Genomic DNA, 22,001 nt, shown 5'->3' on the forward strand with positions numbered 1-22,001 from the left:
TTTTTTCTCCGACAAGCAAATAATTGAATAAAATCTGTGTTGAATACAGCCTTGTTTCTGATTCCCAGGCTCTTCTTTGGAAGAAATAAAGGTAACGACTGTAAAGAATATACCAGAAGAATATTTGGCGTCTTTCAAACATCATGATCACATTAATTCTCGTTCTATTAAATGTAAGGCAATGTAGATAAAACAAAAACGTGACCATAACTTTTGAACTGGTTTTAAGAATGCCTTGAACATAACAATGTGTTGTATGTTATAAAGAAAGATTAACGAAATACAGAAAATGCAGCAGTACACGAGGAACAATCATGTATGGAACGTGTGATACGAAGAAGCTTGTTATAGCACTTTGATTCTCAGAGTGAACAATGAATCTCGTCGAAATCTTATTACTTTAACAGAGCCAGACTGTAAGGATGAAAATGTTTAAAAATACTTTGCTGATTAGAAAGACAGTCAAAATTGTGTTTAATAGCTACCAAATATTTTTTATCGTTTTGAGAAAAACCTTATAGCTACTTAGTTCGATTTATATCAAATTTTGTGTACTCTTCTAAACAATGGTTATGCTATGTGTATAATAATAGACATTGCAGTAGTTTTTCCGGTCAATTAAGCCATATTTCAATGAAAAAATGATGTACAAAAACTTTTTTAGCAAAACAAACGACACAAAAAGGTTGTTGCGTTATTTCGCCTCACATTAAAATTCGCCTCTAACGTCGATGCGGGAATGATTGTATTATTACTTTGACATCAATATTAATAGAGGGTAAATATGGTTAGTGTTCTGGAAAGTCAAAAGTAAACCTATGTACAAGCTGTTAACTTTAATTTCTGAAATTTATTTTGTTTACAATCGATGCATAACATCCTGGTTGAAAAATACCAAACATTCGGGGGACGAAATTAAACGGTTCCGTTTCCCAGATATTCCCGTGATGCATTTTGGTTTGGTTTGTTTTGTTTTGTTTTAAAGTTTTTGGGGGGTTTGGGGGGTTGGTTGGTTGGTATGCCCTTAAAGAAATCATCTTTATTTACTTTGAATAGTTTTAACTTTGAAAGGATATTGATTCTGCAGATGTAAATAGGCGAAATTCCATATATTTCTAAGATAATTGCTTTTGTATGAAATATTATTTGATACTGTAATAGCCGGACCATGCAGAACTGAAATAGAGTATGAAAAAGGTAATCTAAAAAACCCAAAGATATAGCCCTGAAATGATGTGAAACAAATTTCACATAAATGTACGTAATATGTATATAAATCTCTAAAGTCATTTTAGTCCTTTTTCTTACAAGATGAATGATGCGTTTGTCGAGTAAAGTAATAATATTATAACAAAATGGCTCTCATTTACTAATCCCTATGGACCTGTGTTAAATAAGCTATGTTAGATTTGTTATAAACTAAATTGTCTTACGTTTAACTGTTCATTAAATTTTGAGTGTCTTAATACGAGAATTCATGTTTTATAAACTTTTTTTTAAAAAAGAACCAATAGAATAAAATAAAATTATAAAAATTCGTTATTAAAGACGCAAATTTCGATACATCACTTCCATCTACGTGACCTAAAATTAATTTCCTAAAAAGGATTTAAAGAAAAATAGAAATTAGTGATTGTGCTATTTCTTCATTCTTAATAAATGGGTTTACTGCATATGAAAATGTATGATGTAACTGAAGAACTAAACATTTTGATGGAATTTCACAAATCACACGCTCTCCTAATGTATAATAGTGTTTGTTAGGAAAAGTTAATTTCTATGTTTCTTTCACCATGCTTGCAAATTGACAAATGAATAAAATGACTGACAAAGGGATGTGTTTGTATAGTTTGTAATTCAAAACTTAAGGATTTTTACGCCTCTAAAGCTTAAACATTTGTCATCGGATTTTGGTTGGAAAAGCGTCAAAAGAAAACACTTTTTAAAATGATTTTATTGAATACTTTTGAAAGTCTTAAAGTAGGATAAGTACCACCTTCTTTTTCATTACAAAAAAAGGTTTTTAAGTAGGTTCTCTCAAAAATCATCATCAAACAGATATAGAATGGTATAATACATGAGTGTACAAGGTTTCCGTAAAATACGAAACTACATTAATCAATCAATAGTACGTGATCTTTAATGATTCTCGTAAAATTTAAGTTAAAAACTTCTAGCTTTTCCTTATAGAGCTTAAAGCTGAAACCAACTTCAAACTCGTAACTTTCCAGAGTCCTGAATGAAAGGATTAAAGTTCTCTTAGAAGTCACCTCTCCCTTATTCTGATTCATTTCTCATAATATGATTTACAACCATGACTTAAAGCATCTTCAAAGAAAACATATTTATATTAACATTATTATTTATTATTATAAAGAATATTTGTTTATACCTTATTGATATGAATAAGGAAGTCATATTAATTGTAACATAACTTCCTGACACGCGGAACCATTTATAAGTTTTATTTCATTTACCCTTGATATTACTTAGACCATCGCATGCTGACAATCATTCTCAAAAGCTTACTTGAACTCTCTTTTATTTTATCGTACTTTTAGAACAGCTGCACTCTTTTTAAAATATGAGAAGATTTGCACAGAATTACATTTAAAACAGTTGAGAGCGACAATCAGTTCCTCCGAAAATATGATTTAAATGATATTTGTTTTCTTAGAATTTCTCTAACAAAATATTGATTTTTAATTTGGGACTATAAACCGATGAAAGGAAAACACTTTTTCCACTGATATGTTCTTTCTTTTTACCGGAGGAGATTTTGATGAATCATCCTTAAATAATTACAGCTAGATACTTTTGTGTTTGGTGAATATTCTGGAACGGATTCAGGGTTGTTTTCGTTTCGTAAAAAATACTCCATTGATTTAAGCACTGCTTTGTTTCAAATATTTCCATAGGCGGTGTTCAAAAGTACAGGGAATAATTTTTCCCCAAAATTAAAACTGTCACTGTCAATAATCTCATTAAATAACAGCTCTGCATATACTGATAACATTAGTTATATACAGCACATTTTATTATTGACTGTGTGGTTTTGCAGTCTTCCATTAAGCCTTGAAATGTTATTCTTTCATATTAGAGACAGACAAACAGACACAGAGAGGAAGCGAGATGTTGTACAGAAAGCACCAAAGTGTTGAAATGGAGTGTGAGGAAAAATATGAAAGAGCTATTGTGCACTAACTTAACGGCTACATTAATTGTTATTAGAAAAAAGAGATATTAGCAAGAGACGTAACGATTAGGAAAAATAAAACTAAAAATATCAATAAAGATCAGGAATTATTTTGTACTAATACTTATAAAAAAAAAACAGGTGGCAATACTGATAATCATGAAAAACATGTGGCTGATAACAGTGTAAGTGCTGTTTTATTGTAGAATAATATGATTTTATTTAAATCCGAGAAGAAATACATCAAAACCATTGATGACATTTTGAATCATTCAAATGCGATGTCGTTAATTTGATATCCGTGTGTCGATTTAAATCGGACCTATTTTTTTTTCTAATCGAATTTTATATTTTAATTTTTTCTGAGTGGTCACAAAGAACGATTTTAATAAAAGTTTAATGATTTTTGACAAATTGGCTGGAGTATCATTGCATCGTGTGTCAGCACAGTTAGACACCTTTGATTGCCATTATGAATAGCCCTTAAAGTTTGTTTGAAATGATAACAGTCATGTTGTGAGGAATAGTTCGAAAAATTAAAGAAGAATTATTCAATACATATACAAAGTAAATTTGTTTAAAGTAAGACAATTGCGAGTTACTATATTTGCATTATTAATGAATATATCTTCATGTTAATTTTGAGTAAAGTTTTTCATTATAAAACAAGTTACAATATTTGGATTATTAATGAATATGTGTCTGCATGATAATTTGATCGTTATGAAATTATACATGGTTGGAAAGTGGTGACTTTGGGTTAAATCAATTTCCCGTTGAATTTAAATGTTAGTTTAGTATTGTATACATTATCTTATATTATTCTAATGACATCTATGTGTATTATGATTAAGCCGCATGTGCTTTCTTGGAACACTCCTCGGATTTCTCAAACATTTTTCACAGATCATACACTAAAGGAAAGTGTAAATCAATGTTAGATAACTTCTTCCTTTAGTCATTTTGTGTTTTGTTTAGTTTTGATTTTTGTACTTTGACTTATCCTTGTTTTCCTCCTTTTTTCTTTGGAAATAAACAACTATTAACAAACATTAAATCTTTGCTTGCTGAGGTATTTCATGGTTTGAAAAGGACTTTGTGAAGCTTTTTTTTTTTAGCTTTTGAATAGATAGTTTAATACCCTTTTTTTCGATGTCGCGATTTGTTGCGACAATTAAATTACTGTCTAATTATCATAGGATATCTTGTATACCTTAAAGCTCCTGGGCAGGAATACAATTTTAACAGGTTATTTGATACATACTGATGAGAAAATGTGGGTTTTCACAATGAATGAGTGAAGTATATGTAAGCACACATCAACCAATCAGTTCCTATATCAGAAAAGTTTTTTAACATGATATCATTCACGCTTGCGTTTGAGACAATCTAAAAAATATATATATCATTATTGTTCTCCGACACCGCAATACTATATTTAATAGCATTTACAAGTTAAAAAATTCAGATATTTAGAAAGATTAAATATCCATATAGTTTTTGTCATGGACGGTGTGGCCTTTGGGTTCCTTATTCTGTTCGTCCATAGTTCGCTATCCGACGGCCTTACAGGAGATAACATCTGTGTGTATAATGACATACATGTTAAGTAAGAACCGAGCGATTATTAAAAGTAAACAGAAATCGATTTACTATAATTGTGTAATTAAATCAATTGTTCCACATTTAATTCATTGCATTTCCATTCATTAATACATTTTAATGTGGACGTTTTTCTTCTAAACTTTATTTAGTTGAACTCTTACTCGTTTGTTTACGATTTCTTCTGTCAAATGTTTCTTTAATATTTTACAAGGCGTGTTAAATGATCGTAATTACCCAGTTTCACCCTCTTTGGTTCTCTTGAATAATTTAATGATTACGCTTGTGTGAAGGGAGTGGTTGTTGGATTTAAAACGATACATGTGTTAAGAAATCTTGAGTGGGTATTACGTATAGGATATTTATACAAGCTGTCTTGTATGAACTCTAGATGTTATCTAGATGCGGTCAGAACTATGAAGAGAAGAATAACAAGAGGCCAACTGGCCTTAACGGTCACCTGAGTAGCATATATCCCATACACAAACTTGTCATGGAGTCTCATATATGCATCAAATTAATTAGGTTTCATACTGGAGTAGAAAAATTATAAATTTGTAATGACGACCACATTTAATTCAAAAAGAACTGGGAAACCTAAAATTTTGTTGAAATACTAAAAGATCTGGTCTACAAAATCATGAATTCAGTTTTCCTTTCAGGTGTATGGGAGCAAAGAAGATAATATAATGTTATATGCATTAACATCTATACATTCATTTTGCCCCTGCCCCAGAGTCAAAACCCATTCTCCAGGGGACATGAAAATCAAAATTTCAGTAGAGGACTTCCTGGTAAACATAATTTTTAGTCAGATGTGTGAGAATAGAGAAGAAGATTTTTAAACATTATATGCATTAACACTATATTGCCATATTGCAACCCCCCCCCCCCCCCGCGTCATGTCCTGAACCCCTGACCCAGGGACCATGAATTTCACAATTTAGGTAAAGGAGATTGTGGATATCATTCCAATGTATTCAGTTTTTTGCCCATATGTTTGAGATTTTTTAGGATTTAAAACATTTTTACTGTATTGCCATATTGGCCCCACCCTAGAGCCTGAACACCTAACAAAGGGGTCATGAATTTCAAAATATTGGTAGAGGGCCTCATGGACATCATAACCATGCATTTAGTTTTTAACAAATATATATGGGAATAGAGAAGACGATTTTCTAAGATTTAATACATTTTTACTATATGGCCATATTGGCCCCACCCTAGAGCCTGAACCCCTGACCCAGGGGTCATGAATTTCACAATGAAGGTAGAGGGCTTCATGGACATCATAATCATGCATTTAGTTTTTAAAAAATATATATGGTAGTAGAGAAGAAGATTTTCTAAGATTTAATACATTTTTACTATATGGCCATATTGACCCCACCCTAGAGCCAGAACCCCTGACCCAGGGGCCATAATTTTCACAATTTTGGTAGAGGGCCTCATGGACATCATAACCATGCAACCAGTTTTTTTCCTCACATGCGTGGGAGTAGAGAAGAAGATTTTTGAAAATTTGGCTTTTTTTTTGCATATTTGGCCCCGCCCGTGGCACCCCAGGGGTGGTAGAGCCATAAATTTCACAATTTAGATTCTTCTTACCATAGAGATGCTTCACACCAAAAATGGTAACGATTGGCCTAGTAGTTTTCAAGAAGAAGTTAAAAATGTAAAATTGTTAACGCACGACGACGGACGAAGACCAATTGCAATAGGTGAGCTAATAAATGTTTAGGTAGGTATAAGTTTGCATAGCACATACTCAATTAAATTCCACTGACTTTGATTTACCAAAGGGTGTCCAACAACTGACTCTCATTTTTGTTATTTCGGGCTAGTTTATCGAAAATGAAAGAAGCTTTTTAATTGATTTTACAATAACTAGACATCTTACATGCTGAAATGTATTAAATGTGAAATATCAAAGGTATAAACAAGTACTCTCGTGCAGACATTGGCAAAAAGTTATCATTTTGAAGTATAGTTTCTTTAGATAGGAAATGGAATAATAAACAGCAAAGTTAAAAAGTTCACCGGGATATGACCTTGGTTGGTAGGCCATCCAATCTTCAGAGAAGCCCATTGGACTTCACGTGATATGATCACGTGAACAACCAAGTTCGTATCCCGATGAACTTTTTAACTTAACCGGTGAACTTCAACTTTTTTGCTGTTTATTTCTTTACTTAAAAGTGAAATAGAAAAAACTCTCATTTGCATATCATTGTACTGCACTACACGCAGATTTTATTATCATTTATTACATATTTAGTAATAAATACAGGTTTTTTGCATATGTGATACAAATGAAATCACAAAACTCGTATCGGCCTCCGGGGCTGATATAAGTTATCAGCACTGTAGGGCTGATACGCATCCGTATCACAGAAACCTTGTGGACCTCCTCTGCCTTTTTTCGTTTCGGCATTTGTTTATATTTACAGAAGAATATAAAACATTTGTTACAGTCGTCATTTTTAGGTGCAGTTGAAAACTTCAAATGCTAACAACTGTTTTGGACCAGTTTATTTTTAAAACCTGTAGAAATTCCGGTTTTGTAGCTACATGACTGTTTGTTAATACAATTAGACCTCATATTTTTATTCAATACATGTACAGTATACAATTACTTTCAAATAATATTTACCATCAATTTGTTCAATTTGGTGGGTTTTTTTAAAATTTTATTACTCGGGCTGATATTGGAATTTCGGGCTGATACTGGCTGTGATATGGAAAAGGGTATTTATGTTCTTATTCGTTCCACTCAAACGAACATAAATAATTCATAAAATAAAACACAAACACGTATGTTAGGATGTGAAGCGCTTTGAAGTGCAGTTTACTTATTCATGAAAATACACAAATCTAAATGCATAGTTTTCTTCTTTATCTTCATTTCTACAAAATAATACAATATTTTAACATAATATTCCAATAAACGGCGGGTGGGTGGAAATTAAGTTATCTGCACTGAAAAGAGCCTTCGAATGGCTATATAACTTTCCGCGCTAACATCGGTCAGTTAAAACCCGTGCAATGAATACTAGTATTTAAATGTCACCTGACAAGGTGACCAACAACTAACCAATAGATTACAGGTGTAAATAAACACGAACACGTGTTATTCGAACCTTTAATAAATACATTTATGTTCTTATTCGTTCCACTCAAACGAACATAAATAATTTATAAAACTAGAGCCGAGCTCGTTGCAAAGCAACGAGTAGGTCTTCCGTCGAACATCGTGTCGCGAAAGGATTGTCCATCAGTCTCATTAAAATACCTCCTTCTCCTGACACTTGTCAGAGCCTGACAGACCCTGTATTGATAAAAGGTCATCTTTACATGACAATTTCTTCTTACGAATTAGAGCTTTAGAAAATTGATTGGAACTCTTCAAATGGAGTCAAAAAAAATTAATTCATACCTGTTTTCTATGTAACCTCTAGATTGAGTATTGCACTACTCATTAAACAGATAAAGGCATATCTTTGGTAAGTAGGTGTTTATTTAATTTGTATGCAAATGTGGAGGTCAAGTGGGTATAGTCTGTTATTGATACAGGTCTATCAGAACCTGGCGAGTGTAAGGAGAAGGGAAATGGTTTTTAATTATACTGGATTATCAATATGATAATAGTAAGTTCAAGAAATCGAAAACGAGACTCAATTTCAAAGTATTATTTTCATACCAGGCAAGTTCTTCGTTTAACTTACTTCAAGTTTAGGATAACTTTAAAAAGTACATCATTTATGTACATGTATATAATTAATTTAATTATAATAAAAGTGTGGATGTGGCGGTGGGGGAAATGACCCAAAAATCAATTTTCTAAGCGTTAACTTAAGGGAAATTTTGGTTGAGAGAAAGGGGGCATTGCTCCCACTGGACCATCTAAAAGGTACTGTTAGCAAGCTCACAAATGATATCCCCGCTAAGAAAGAAGTCATTACTCACGTATTTCTCTATTAGAGAATAATGGATGGTTCGTTTTCTTTAATAAGTGAGTCAGACAAGGCAGGGTATATTTACAGGTCACAAGTAATCTTTACGACAAACTCTAGCTTTTACTCATTTCCATTAATACAAGATATGACACATGTTTAATATGACTTTGAACTTGCGCAACTGACCCTGGGTCAAGTTCATGACACATCATCGGTCATCAGGAATCTTTACATGAAATAGAAACTCCCAATGTTTCTCCTTAAATGACTTAGGAACAAATCATTACACACCCTCAGGTCATAAGCAATCTTTGTGTGAAGTAAGAAATTCCAAAGTGGACCGGAAACAAATTTTGCACTTTTCCTGCCAGTGACCTTTACTTTGTCCAAATGACCTTGGGTTTAGGTCATGAAGCTTCGTCAGTTAATGAGCATTATTTGTATGAAGTAAGAACACTTCCAATGTTTCTCCATCAGAAAGATATAGACCGGACACGATGTACGGACGGACAAGGTGATTTTTATTTAACCCCCCCCCCTCAATTTTTTTTCGTGGGGTTTAAAAATCTTTTTCGCCCGTTTTGTGCGGCACAAAAAAGACCTATATTTTTCAATTATTTCTATCATATCACATATAAATATACATGTAAATGTATGATTTGTATGCACATTTGAGTTCTTCTCATCATCGTCGGAAAGGATAAGAAACCCTTGGGGTCCAATAATGTCTTTTAATGGGCATTTGTCAATTTGCATCACTAAATGATTTCCAAGCGGTAATAAGCTATCAAAGCTATTGAGATGTTACATGTAGATATTGAATTACTATAGATTTAAATTTAAGGTTAGGAAAAACAACACTTTTTTATACAGTAAAAAAAAACGCGTACACATAAATAAGAAGATGTAGCGAAAGCTATAAAGACTTTATTTCTTCTGTTCTAGACTTTTTCAGAGTTAACAAGCTACAAGTTAACAATCTCCCATTTTGACAAGCTAGATTAAAAATAAAATATTCAGCTGAGTTTTAATCTGCATTACAACCTCATATTACACAACTTCAATGATTTTTTTTATCAATGTGCATATAACAATAAGTAAAATCCCCAAGAACAAATATCTATCGCAATTAAATGCATACATTTTTGGGAGGCAGAAAAGTCGCTATATTATAGTCTGCAAGTCAATTGAACTACTGAAATAAGAAACTGTCGACACTTGCAGTACTCTGATGATTTAATGACGATCGACCGACTTTATTGCTTAATGTAGTCGTATATCATTACTTCTAATCCTGAGAACAAATTTTATTTAATATTTGACTTAAAACTGTTAACTTATAAAACCAGAGACATAAATAACTTATTAAGTTATTTAAGTCTCTGATAATCTATATTTTATTCTGTTCATAACTATAGAAGTTTAGCGTGTTCAACAGGTTAATTTTTTAGCCACATTCTCAGATTACGATATCGCACCTTTAATGTGAGGTTGATTGACATCGAATATTTAAACACTTATTGTTTAACAATTGACCGCTGCATTGAAAGCATCCTTCCAAATGTTACTCAATTATTTATCAATTGCTGATCTGCAGCCCAGGGGCAATATTCTAGGCTATGTGCGCTGACGCGACACGAGATTTTCGGTCGCACGTGGAGCGGATTCATTTGACTTAGCATAGACTGACCGAATAAACACACCGGTGGGAAGGTGACATACATTGAGGAGAAAAATGTACACATGTTAAGCAGTCGCCAAAAATGGGTCTTCGCCACATTTTGAAAAAAAAAATCCCTTGCACTGTGATCATGAAACCGATAAAATCTAAACAAATCTTGTTTAAAAACTCATGTGAACATTCTAAAAATAATCACTAAATCCCTCAATTCTATCGTGTCAGCCTCTACCGCCAATCGCAACTTCTCGGGCCTTTCTGGCAAGCTCGGAAAAACACTTCGAATGTATTACCTAGGCGTCCATGAAGACCCCCCCCTTTTTTTAAAACTTGATATAATTACAACACATTTTATGATCTGTTGAGATGTGAGCTATATTTCATTAAAGGTATCAATATACACTAAAATATAACACAGAAACGACATACAAAACTTCTTGCCGATACTTATTTTAATGGGAAGCGACTCCATTTTGTATAATATTCTAACAACCGGTGATGTTAATACATTCGAGGTGTTTTTCCAAACTTGCCAGAAAGGCCAGAGAAGTTGCAATTGCCTCTACCGCATGTGTTAATTTGATATTTGATTTTTTTTATCCTGCCTTGAACGCTTGGAGACTGTTTCATTTTCTTAATTCGGCTAAATAATGCTTCCAATTTTGAGCGCGCTCTCTCTCTCTCCTTCTCTCTCATTTTATGTGCAACCTTATGAAGACGTCAACTACTTTCTACGATATCTATAAAACCTCTCAGCAGTATCTAGCGGAAATATTCGTGGGTAAATAAAAAAAATCTTAAATTGAAACACAAGTCAATCTTACATGTACCGGTCAAAATCTCGAATAAACAAATAGTTGGAATCGTACAAAATATCAATAAACATGCACGTGTGATCAAGTACATGCAGAAGAACACGAGCTACCGCGGATCACTTATCCACTCGCGCGGGATCTCCTTGGCTATGTTCTAGGGGTGATCATTTGAAGGTTTAATCTTTGTGGTTTTTCGTTGTTTATCTATAACATTATTAGTACATGTATAGTTTTTAGAACATTTTAGAATTACAAATTCACTATTGATTTATGTCTGATGATGTTTCTGATTTGGAACAATATCGCTTTTATCAATTTTTAGAGGGGCTTCTCAATTCACATTCTAATGTTTCATTCAATAAATTGAAGGTGAACAAAAAGAACATAAAATTGAAACAGTTCTTGTATATATATCTTGTTATTAGATAACCGCTGACCTCTAGGTAGTGCAGCCGCGACCGATTTCCTCGGCCGCGGATGAGGGATCGGATAACTTACGTAAAGTTAAAACACACATAAAAAGCTCAGAACCCAGGAAGATTTACAATGTTTGCAGTATGATGAATAAATTCTAATTAATATAAGTTTTTTTCCCCTTTAATCCCACAGTTGATCTATCTGTCTGATACTGCTTCAGTTCGAGTTCATGATTAAACAGAACGATTTCTTATTCTATCGTTTAATTCAAATTAAGAAGAGTAAGCTTTAATGTCATTGTGTACGATTCTTGTGTTTGCTGCTAAGTAAAATCACATATGACAGACGCGATTCTTGTGTATTAGATAACCGCTGACCGCTAGGTAGTCCAGCCGCGACCTTGGCGATCGAATTTCTCGGCCGCGGGCGAGATGGGTTATGTAATGACGCACACAACTAAGAATTTAGGTCGATTTGAAATGCTTGCAGTAAAATGACTCAAATCCATTTCATGGAAGTTATTTTTTTTTAAAATCTAGTTTATGTATCTCACTAGATAAGAAAAAGAACGTTTATATTTTCTCGTTTTTGTTTTTCTTAACGGTTGTCCACTATAGGACCTAAACAGAGGTTACTCCAAAGAAAAAGGCTGTAAGAAAAACATGCACACGTATACTTTTTAGACACTTTTTTCAAATGAATCAAAGCATCCCGTATATGCTTGAACACTTTCAGCTGTTAATATATGTACGTTATTCGCACGAAGACGATTCGCTTACTTGCCAAATGAATACAGGTACATGTTAACAAGACAAGCTTTTTACACTCATAATACGCATTACCGGTACAAAATAGTTTTGTAACGACATTGATAACACAATAATGAACAACTTTTCTGTCGACAGCTATAGCGAAATATTAACCATTTTTGAGTTATAAAGCGAAGACTTTTAAGTGCTCTAGACCCCTAATTTTAGGGGCCAGCCCTTTTTCAATGGTGTCAAGTGAAAGCCCTTGACATTTTGCACATATTTTGTTCTATATGTGTTTAGAGAAAATTTTAAACTAAAGAGCTACATAACAAAAACACAACAAAAATCAGCATTTTTTGAAACACAAATTCAAATTAATTTTTTGAAACTTTAAAGGAGGAATATTGTAAAAACAAAACTCGGAGGACAACGTTCAAACTCTCTATTTTGAAGATTTGTGACTTTGTAACACAGGCTGTGAGCGGTTTCAGAGCCTTTGCGTGCACAAGAATGCCTATATTTTGGGGAAAAAGGGGAATAACTCGGTACCGGAAGTGTCGATATCAACGATTTTCCATAGATATTGAGAAATAGTAACTACCAATAAGCTCTGCAAATTTGAACTTTATAGGACAACAAACAAGCAAGATATTTGAGTTTTAAAAAACGTCTAGAAGAAAAAAAAGAATAAAAAGAACTAGAGCAAAGCTCGTTGCAAAGCAACGAGTGGGTCTTCCGTTAATGTTGGAAGTAAAGCTGGAAGTTCCTGTAAGAAGCAGAGCTCTTAAACCAATAACAAGTGTAACTAAAATAAAAAGATGATAAAAAACGAATTATTCCTGGTACGACTTAACAAAATACGAATGATTTTAAGTACGACTTAACAAAAACCTTTCCGATTTACAGATCGACTGAACAGAAAAAATTCGAATGTGTTCAAGTACGACTTAGCAATTATTTTTGGTACGAGTTAATTTTACTTTGAACATTAGGCTATTTCTTAAACCAAGGACGCGGAATCAAAATTTCCGGAAAAATCAAGTTTTAAACCCCGATATCTCTGTAATGCATTGTCCGATTTTCAAACGGATTTCAGTTTCGTATTTAGCATAACAAACTCTACAAACCTAATAAATATTAAAAATTGAAAAGAAAAATTCGAAAATTTAAAAACACTTACGGTTTTGACTGGAGGTGACGGAAACTAAATTCCAGCCTTATGTCCAAATAAAATTGATAAATACTTCAACACAGAAAATTCCAAGTCTGTATCTTCAAGCGTTTTTTAAAAACGCCCTGGACAAAATCACTTTTTTAAAATTTAAAAATTGACGTCACGTTAAAACGGAAGTGACGTTGTAGTTCAAAATTTAATATCTTTGAGGCACGTGAATGCTTCATGATCCCTGAAAGTAGCTTGAGTTCTAAAATCGTATAAATCTCCTGTTACGCAGGACTACCGCCATGTTGGTTCGAGACTTCTACTTTAACGCTTTTGGCTACTCATTCTATAAGCAATAATTCATGCTAAACGCTGTACTGGAATTTTTTCACCCGAATATGTTTAACTGTTTGCAAAAATTTGTTAACACAATTTGGAAAAATATGGCATTCATCGCTGTGGTAAGGTACTACTTAAGACTGACTAAACAGGCTGATATTCAGACACATTTATCTGTGCTCCCATGATAATTTAGGGGCGTGTTCCTGTGTCTGTTATTTCAATACGCAAGCGAAAACCTTTCACTATTGTATATCGTGCGGTGACCGCATCAAAATCAGAACAGGGATTGTTTATTTCATTTTGTTGTGGAAACTGATAAAAATGACATCACATTATTATTTTTGTTGGATATTTTGCGAGAATCAACAATATGATGCTAAAAGTATACACTCTGTATGAGATACACAATTACCGGTATATGGTCGGCCGAAGAAGGACTGCACTGTCTGTGCAAAATAATTTAGATAACTTTGTTAAATTGCACTCTTGTATTTTCTAATATAAAGTGTAGTTTCTTGAGGATCATAAAATATATTTTCACATTGTTAATTAGAAATTATTTAAATAATAATTCTCTAAAATCTATTGTGCAGGAATTGCAGTAAAATATTATAATATTGCAAAAACTATATTGCTCAAAAAATGCTGTTTAAATGAAATCATGTATTTGGGAAAACTACCCCATTTATATTCTATGACATTTATACACAGGAATCGGAATTAAAACCACTGTTTTACAGCGTCCATAACATATATCATACATATTATCTAATAAAGCAACTGCAATGATAAATTGGTAGATTGTTTTTCCATCTCCGAATCGAGTTCGAACTAGTTTTATTGCTTACGATTCAAACAGATTTTAGTTGCAAAATCGTTTATCTTTGCTTAAATATATCGATCAATACAAGTGCCGGGTCAATGATTGTTTGAGCATATAGGCTGATTTTTTCATTGAGAAATAATAATACTTATACAATATACAAGAAACTTAATATGGCCATCCAAAAGTTGAACATTTTCCATTCTATCAAACTGTCAAAATAATATAGTAAGGATATGATACATGTTTGTAAAATTGTACTTCAAATACAGTGAAGTTTGATAAAGTATCCTCCTATCATTAGGCAACACTTCTTTGTTTCAAGCCTAATAACAACGTGCATTTTCACAGAGATAGAACTACAGCCTCATGGTAACTGTAAAATGTGGAGAACCTACCTGTGTGTGCTTCTATTGGATTTGAGATATAAACATGGTCTAATGTCGTTCCCCCCTCTGTAGTAAACAAATTTACTATCTGTTTAAACCCGTTCTTAGTCAGAAAAGTTTGTATAGGTCCATTTGACTTTGCATCTTCGTTCACATCTCCCAGTAAAATGCACGTCTCGCCTTGCAATCTTACAGTATCTAAGAGAGATTTCAAAGATTGCAAGAAAACGGTTACGTTCAGTGTTGGTGGTCGATAAACATTTACTAGCACTATGTTTTTTTTCAACAACTTGACAGCAATGGCTTCAATGTTTTCGACAGAATGATGAATAATCTGTTTTTTGTCATCGTTTTCTTTGAGATACAAAGCGACCCCGCCACCTTTTGAATTGTGTAACGACATGTGTTCTCCGCTGTTGCGATACGCCTTCATTCTTGTAAGATGGTAAAACTGAAAGCCACTTAGGCGTAGATGCGTAGTATCTTGGTCAGACCGTAACCATGTTTCTGTTAGACAAACTACGTCTGCATTTTTAAATCGCTTGTCAACTTTCATGTGGCAAAAGTGTTTGTTCAAACTTTGAATGTTATGAAGAACTACTATAGTGCTGTTAGAGTGGGATTCAAATGGTTCGTCAAAATCAAGCTTTTGCATGTCTTTCATAGCGGATTTAACATCTGGGTCAGCATACAATTTTTTTAACAACTTTTCTTTGTCATTCGTTTCGATGAATAATCCTTCTTTTGAAGTAACTCTCGTTAATGCCACATAAGCTTGACCGGGAGCAAATGTCTTGTCAAGGTTTACAACAACTTTGTCTACAGTCATCCCTTGAACCTTGTGAGCTGTACAGGCCCATGATAGTTTTAATGGAAACTGGTGTCTTACTATGGCGTTTGATTTTCTCACAACTATTTCTTCTTGAATTCTTTCAATCAAAACCATGTTTCCTTTCTTTGTTCGCTTTCCAGTTTTTCTACCAACGTTATGACTATCAAATACAACAGCTATAGCTTTAACATTTGCTTTTTCTGCATCTGCATGTTCAAAGTGGGAAATGTATCCCATAACTCCATTGACTAAGCCATCTTTGACATCGCAATTTCTTGTCAACATGACACGAGCATCAGCAGCAAAGAGTAACGAGCTTGTCATTTTTGGTTTGGCATGGTTTCTCTCTGAGGCAGAGTTTTCCTGAAGTTTTATCTTTTTGATAATCTTTTGCATCAATCTCTTTAAAGTCTTTGCACTTCTTTCTCAACATATTCAAATTGTATGTGTTCACTTCATCATTAGTTGAATATACATGAAGAACATCTTCAGGACCTTCTCTGATGCAATCGTTCACAATGATCATTGTTTCGCTTGCTAAAGGTTCTTGTGAAGTTCTTGTACGGAGCAAATTTAAAGCTCTTGCAAATGGGACATCATTGCGTTGACGCATTATCTCAGTCAATTCGACTTCATGGAATAATTCTTGCCAATGGTCAACTGGATATGATGCATTTTCTATATACAGTCTCTCGTCTTTTCTTTGTTTCACAGGTGGAAGTTGGAAAAAGTCACCAACGGCAAGTACACTTACGCCTCCAAATGGGTCCTTGCATTGTTTGATTTGCACCAGTCTCTCGTGAATGTAGTATAAAAGTCGTTTGTACACCATTGATACTTCATCTATTACAAGAATCTGCAAGTCTGAGAGTTTTACTCTAATTTCACTTAAAGTCTGTTCTTTTAATGGTTCGTATGGCAGTGGCATGAACTTTGTCAGAGAGAAAACACTGTGAATTGTACTGCCACCAATGTTGAAAGCAGCTGTGCCGGTAAAAGCAGTCAGCAACACTGATAACGCTTCTGGTGACGACAAGCTCCTAGAGAAAAGCCGTGTTGCTTCAAAATTAATAGCTTTGACAATCTGACTTTTTCCTGTTCCTGCACCTCCTGTTAAGAATATATGGAATGGCGCTGGGTTTTCATTTACTATTTTTCTGATACACCAGCCTCTCACGTAGTAGAACACTTTCTGCTGGATTTCATTCAAGTTTTGCACCATATTTAACATTTCCTCATTAGAGACGCTTGTTTGTTGAACTTGATACAACACATCAGATTTGTTCGAGACATTTGGAATATCTGGTATATCTCCTTCAATATGATCGAAATTCTGCTGTGTAGATTTCATCATGACACATTCATCTCTATTCTGTTCTGTCTCGGGACATAGATTTGCCCATGCATCTTCAGGTTCTCCGATGTTTTCATACAAATCTTGGGCTTCATCAATAACATTCTCATTCTCAGCAAAGCGAACATGGTTTGATTCAACAATAACTTTCACTGGTTTTACAGATCTGGTGCCAGGCAATGTTACACATCCCTTGTCATAAAAAGTTGCGTACGTATCAAAATCTTTCGGTTTTAGCTGTGATTCATTCCTATATGGTAGGAAAAGCTGTAGTCGAGATTGATAGAATTTCTCTGGTGTTTTCTCTGCGCTAAATCTGGGATATCTCACAACTGCCTCTTTTGTTCTTGTTCTTTTCTGAACAAAACCTTTAGAATTTTGAAGTTCAAAGACATTTTTGTTAAATCCTTTTGGCACTTGTGATTTGGCAAGGACGCGATAATCAGAGCAGAACTCGGCTAAACACATGTTATTAAAAGCCTTATTGTCTGGTCGGTTCTCATACCTTTCAACAATGTTTGTCATGAAAATTTCGTCGTCTTCATCTTCTTCTAAATCATCTTTAGCAACCTGGCGTTTGGGCTTCATTTGAGAAAGCGGTTTTGTCATACGAGTAGGATTTTCTCCAACTGGTATAAAGATTACTTTTCTTGAAGCTTCTTTCATTCTCAAATTACAAACTCTGTAGACAGCTTCTTGCGCAGTAACTTCTCTGTGTGTCAAGTATGCAGATCCAATTTTTTTTAATGTTTGTTTGGCATCCAGATTTCCTTCTTGGGCTTCAAGTTTTGTTTGTTTCAATAGCATTCCCATTTCCCGTTCAGATTTGGAGATGTATGAGACTATGTATACGATGCAACTGAAGGGATCCAAAACATATTGTATATCCATGTTTGCATCCCAACATTTTAAAAGACATGGGTTGTACTGATTTGTCCACAATTCATCTGGTTGCCTTTTGAGGACAACTGTTAATTTTTTGGACAAAACATTTAATGCATTTTCGTATACTTCTTGATTCAGACAAAGATCATTGAAGATATCCTCCGTTGTTTCAAATTCATGAGAATCACTTTGAATTTTATCCCAAACACTCAATAAAATTTCCTTTGCTTGAGACCTTGTAAGATGTGAATTAGTAACATTTTGCACCTCTTGATTTCCTGCTGTTTCATCATTTTCATCGTCATCAAGCATTTCTGTAATAAATGTGCGTTCTGATGGAGGCCTCGGAAAGTTGAATCTACATTCTGTTCCATTCTTTCTGCACGACTTTGAGTGCTTCTTACTGTGTTGTTGAACATCAAGTACAATTCTTCTCAGTTCCGAATCTTCATTTTCAGTTGGTACTGCACATGTCACGTATTTGTCGAAAAATCCAGCCACAGCTTGCTTCCCATCAACACCTATCTTTGGAGCATTTTCCACCCAAAACAAACAATGCATGTGTGGTGATCCTCTTTGTTGAAATTCAACCCTTTGAAAGAAATCTGCTATTTTTCCGATAGGTTCTGACGGTGAATGGATAACTTCTCGTTGAAAGATACGAAACCTGTGTTCGAACATTCTGGCAACAGTAACAGGATTGCTACGCAAAATCTCATTTTTTTCTGTCCAGTCTAACATATCCGGATTTCTTTCATCATTGCGCTGTTTGAGCAAAGAACTGATAGCATCGTTCCATCTATATTCTGCTGAAGAGAACGAACAAAACCACGTTGGAATTCCAAGCTGTCTTAGCATAGCAAAAAGATCTTTTTGAATTGCTGACCAGTAGGCAGGGGTACCTCTTATCGGTTGCATAAATCTAATTGCTTCATCGCTCCTCAACAATTTTGATAGAATTTCTGGATTTTTTAGCATGTCTGAATTTATGACTTTTCCTTTTTCAGTTTTGGTAATCGATTTCCGAATGGAAATCTGAGTTTTTTCAATCACTTGATTTAATTCAGACATATACTGGCTGAAGAAAATGTAATTTGTATCTTTTGCAAATCTATTATCTGCATTCATCAGTCTGTTATTGAAGTATCGAGCAAGTGTCAATCGTTTATCTCTTTGCTCATCAAATGAGAATTTCCCTGAAGGAAAATGCATCGGAAATGTTTTTGCTTCGTTTCCTTGTTCTTGGAGCATCCGTACCGGATTGTTTCCTTCTGCAGGGGCAATATTGAAGACATCATCAAAAAAATGGTCTAACACTTCCTGTGCAATATCTACAGGTTGGAGACAGCTGTCAATTGCTATTTGTAACTGTTCGTCATTTTCCTTTGATGTTTCAACTTCAATTTGTTCAGCATTTTCATTTGATGTTTCAACTTCATCTTGTTCAGTATCTTCTTCTGTTTCCAAACTCTCAATGTCTCTATTTATAGAGATTCCGGCATACCATCTGTTGTTTTGCTTCAAGTAATCAAGTGCAGTGACAACATGAGTTGGGTTTATGAATTGATATTCATAGAAACTTTTGTAGCTCAGTTTTCTCTTTAATTTAACTCGGAGCAAACGGTTTTCATCCTTGTTTAAAGGTAACAATGTTGTTTTCTTCAAATCAGATGGCACACAAACAATAGGACCATGAATATTCTTCTGTCCACCCTTTGGAAGAGCCATGACTTTCATGAAAGGTATATGTAAGGAAATCAAATGCTGTTCCAAACTGTTTAAGCGCGAAAGTTCTTCAGGGACAGGCTCGAGAAACATGTCATTAGCTGCAGCTTCGGGTGGAATTTCACCAATAATTATTTTTCGGTGGCATGTATAGCAAATCCACAATGATGACTTTGCACAATTTTCTGTGCAGGATTCTTTACAATGATGCAAAAACGTATCTTTAATACAAGCATTTGCCACTTTTGTCGATTTTTCACTTTTGGCATAAACTTCTTTATTGCATATCTGGACTTGAGTTTGAAACAACAACCGATGGCAACAACAACAGGCAAAATCTGGACCCCGAGTAGCATTTCTTTTGAATAGATTTATAACTTCCTTAAAGTTTTCGAGTTTGATTTTCTTATTCAACCTTGTTTTCTTTGACCTTTCTTTTTTCTTTTTCTGAATACGTGGGCTAGAATGGTAGTAATGCTTGCTGTTTTCCTGAGACTTCAATCTGAAAGTTTCATCTGTTTTGTATTTCAATGAACTTGTACGAAGGAGCTTTTCTCTGAATTTTACATCACTTGTATATTTCTGTACGCTAGCCCTTTTAACCTTTTCTTTGTGAACATCATCCAAGCGATATTTAGTGATACTTCGTTCCTTCACATTTTCTCTGTGTTTCTCATCTAACTTGTACTTTTTTGAGCTTCTCATTTTCGTGTCATGTCTGTATGTGTCATCAGTTTTGTACTTCAGTTTGCTTGCATTCTTACAGGTTGATCGATGAACACTGTCTGTCTTATACTTCAAAACTCCCTTTTGCTTAATATTCTCTCTGTGTTCTGCATCAGTTTGATAGCGAAATTTTGCTTTTTCTAGCACTTGTTCTCTGTGATCATTGTATTGAGCTCGACTTCTCTTCATCATTTTGCACTGATAAGCTGGATTATTTTGGTATCTCTTTTTATTGCTTTCTTTCAGTGAAATTCTGTATTCATCATCTTCTTTATACTTCATTGAGGCTTTTAGAAGCTTTTCATTTCTGAAGTCCGAATTTCCTTTGTATTTTTTTCGATACATTTCTCTTTTGTATTGATTTTTCTTCTTTCCTTTATCAATATGTGCTCTTCGTTTAGAATGTACATCTGTTTCTTTACACTTCCAGTCTATTTTCCTATTGTTTTCATGTAGAGCAGATGATTCACCGACATCAAGGACAACGTCATAATGATTCTCATTTTTGTGGTTTAAATACAACCCATCGTGTTTTGTTTGGAGAGATACATAGATGTCTTTTCCAGAGAATTTGAGCCAATTGCCGTTTGAAAATGTGAAAATATTAACAGATAACATATCTGATAACGCAAGAATTTCTAATTCTGTGGCCCAGTTTCCTTCTTTCTCCATCACAGACACATGACTTTGCATTGATGATTCATTCGGTCTCAAAAATGACTGAAACTTATCGCCATATTTCAGAACATGACTGCATATCGCACTTCGAATAGCATGATGATGATTTTCTGAACATGTTAGACAATATGAAATAGCTCTGAAAAAGCAATTTCCATCTGCAGTGATATCTTTGCATAACGTAGGTATTCCACAATCTTGAGTTGGCCTTTCAGATGTACAAGCATTTTCCATTACTTGAGAAAACGGTATTCCTAACTTAGTGCACGACTCTTGTTTTGAAGCTTCTGACAGAGGAACAAATTCAAACCTATTTTCTTCTCTTTGAAGAAATACAATTTCATCATCATCATCATCATCATCATCATCATTTCCATTGGATAAATCCTCACAATGAATCGTTTCATTTTGTTCTGTAGGGGCATTGGATATTTTGTTTTCATTTTCCACTAATTTTGCACAACATTTTGCTCCTGTTATATTACATTCAACAGCCCTTGAATACCCCATAGAAATTGCAAGTTTCTGAATATGTTTTTCTAATCCCTTAACATCTTCAAACAAAAGTCTTGTACTTTTTCCACTACTACTGAATAAGCCTTGAGGTGATCTTGAATGAGAATCAAATGTAAAGTACAATCCATTTGTTTTACCAATAAGAAATGTATT

Source organism: Crassostrea angulata, chromosome 6, assembly GCF_025612915.1.
Source record: "Crassostrea angulata isolate pt1a10 chromosome 6, ASM2561291v2, whole genome shotgun sequence".
Lineage (NCBI taxonomy): Eukaryota > Metazoa > Mollusca > Bivalvia > Ostreida > Ostreidae > Magallana > Magallana angulata.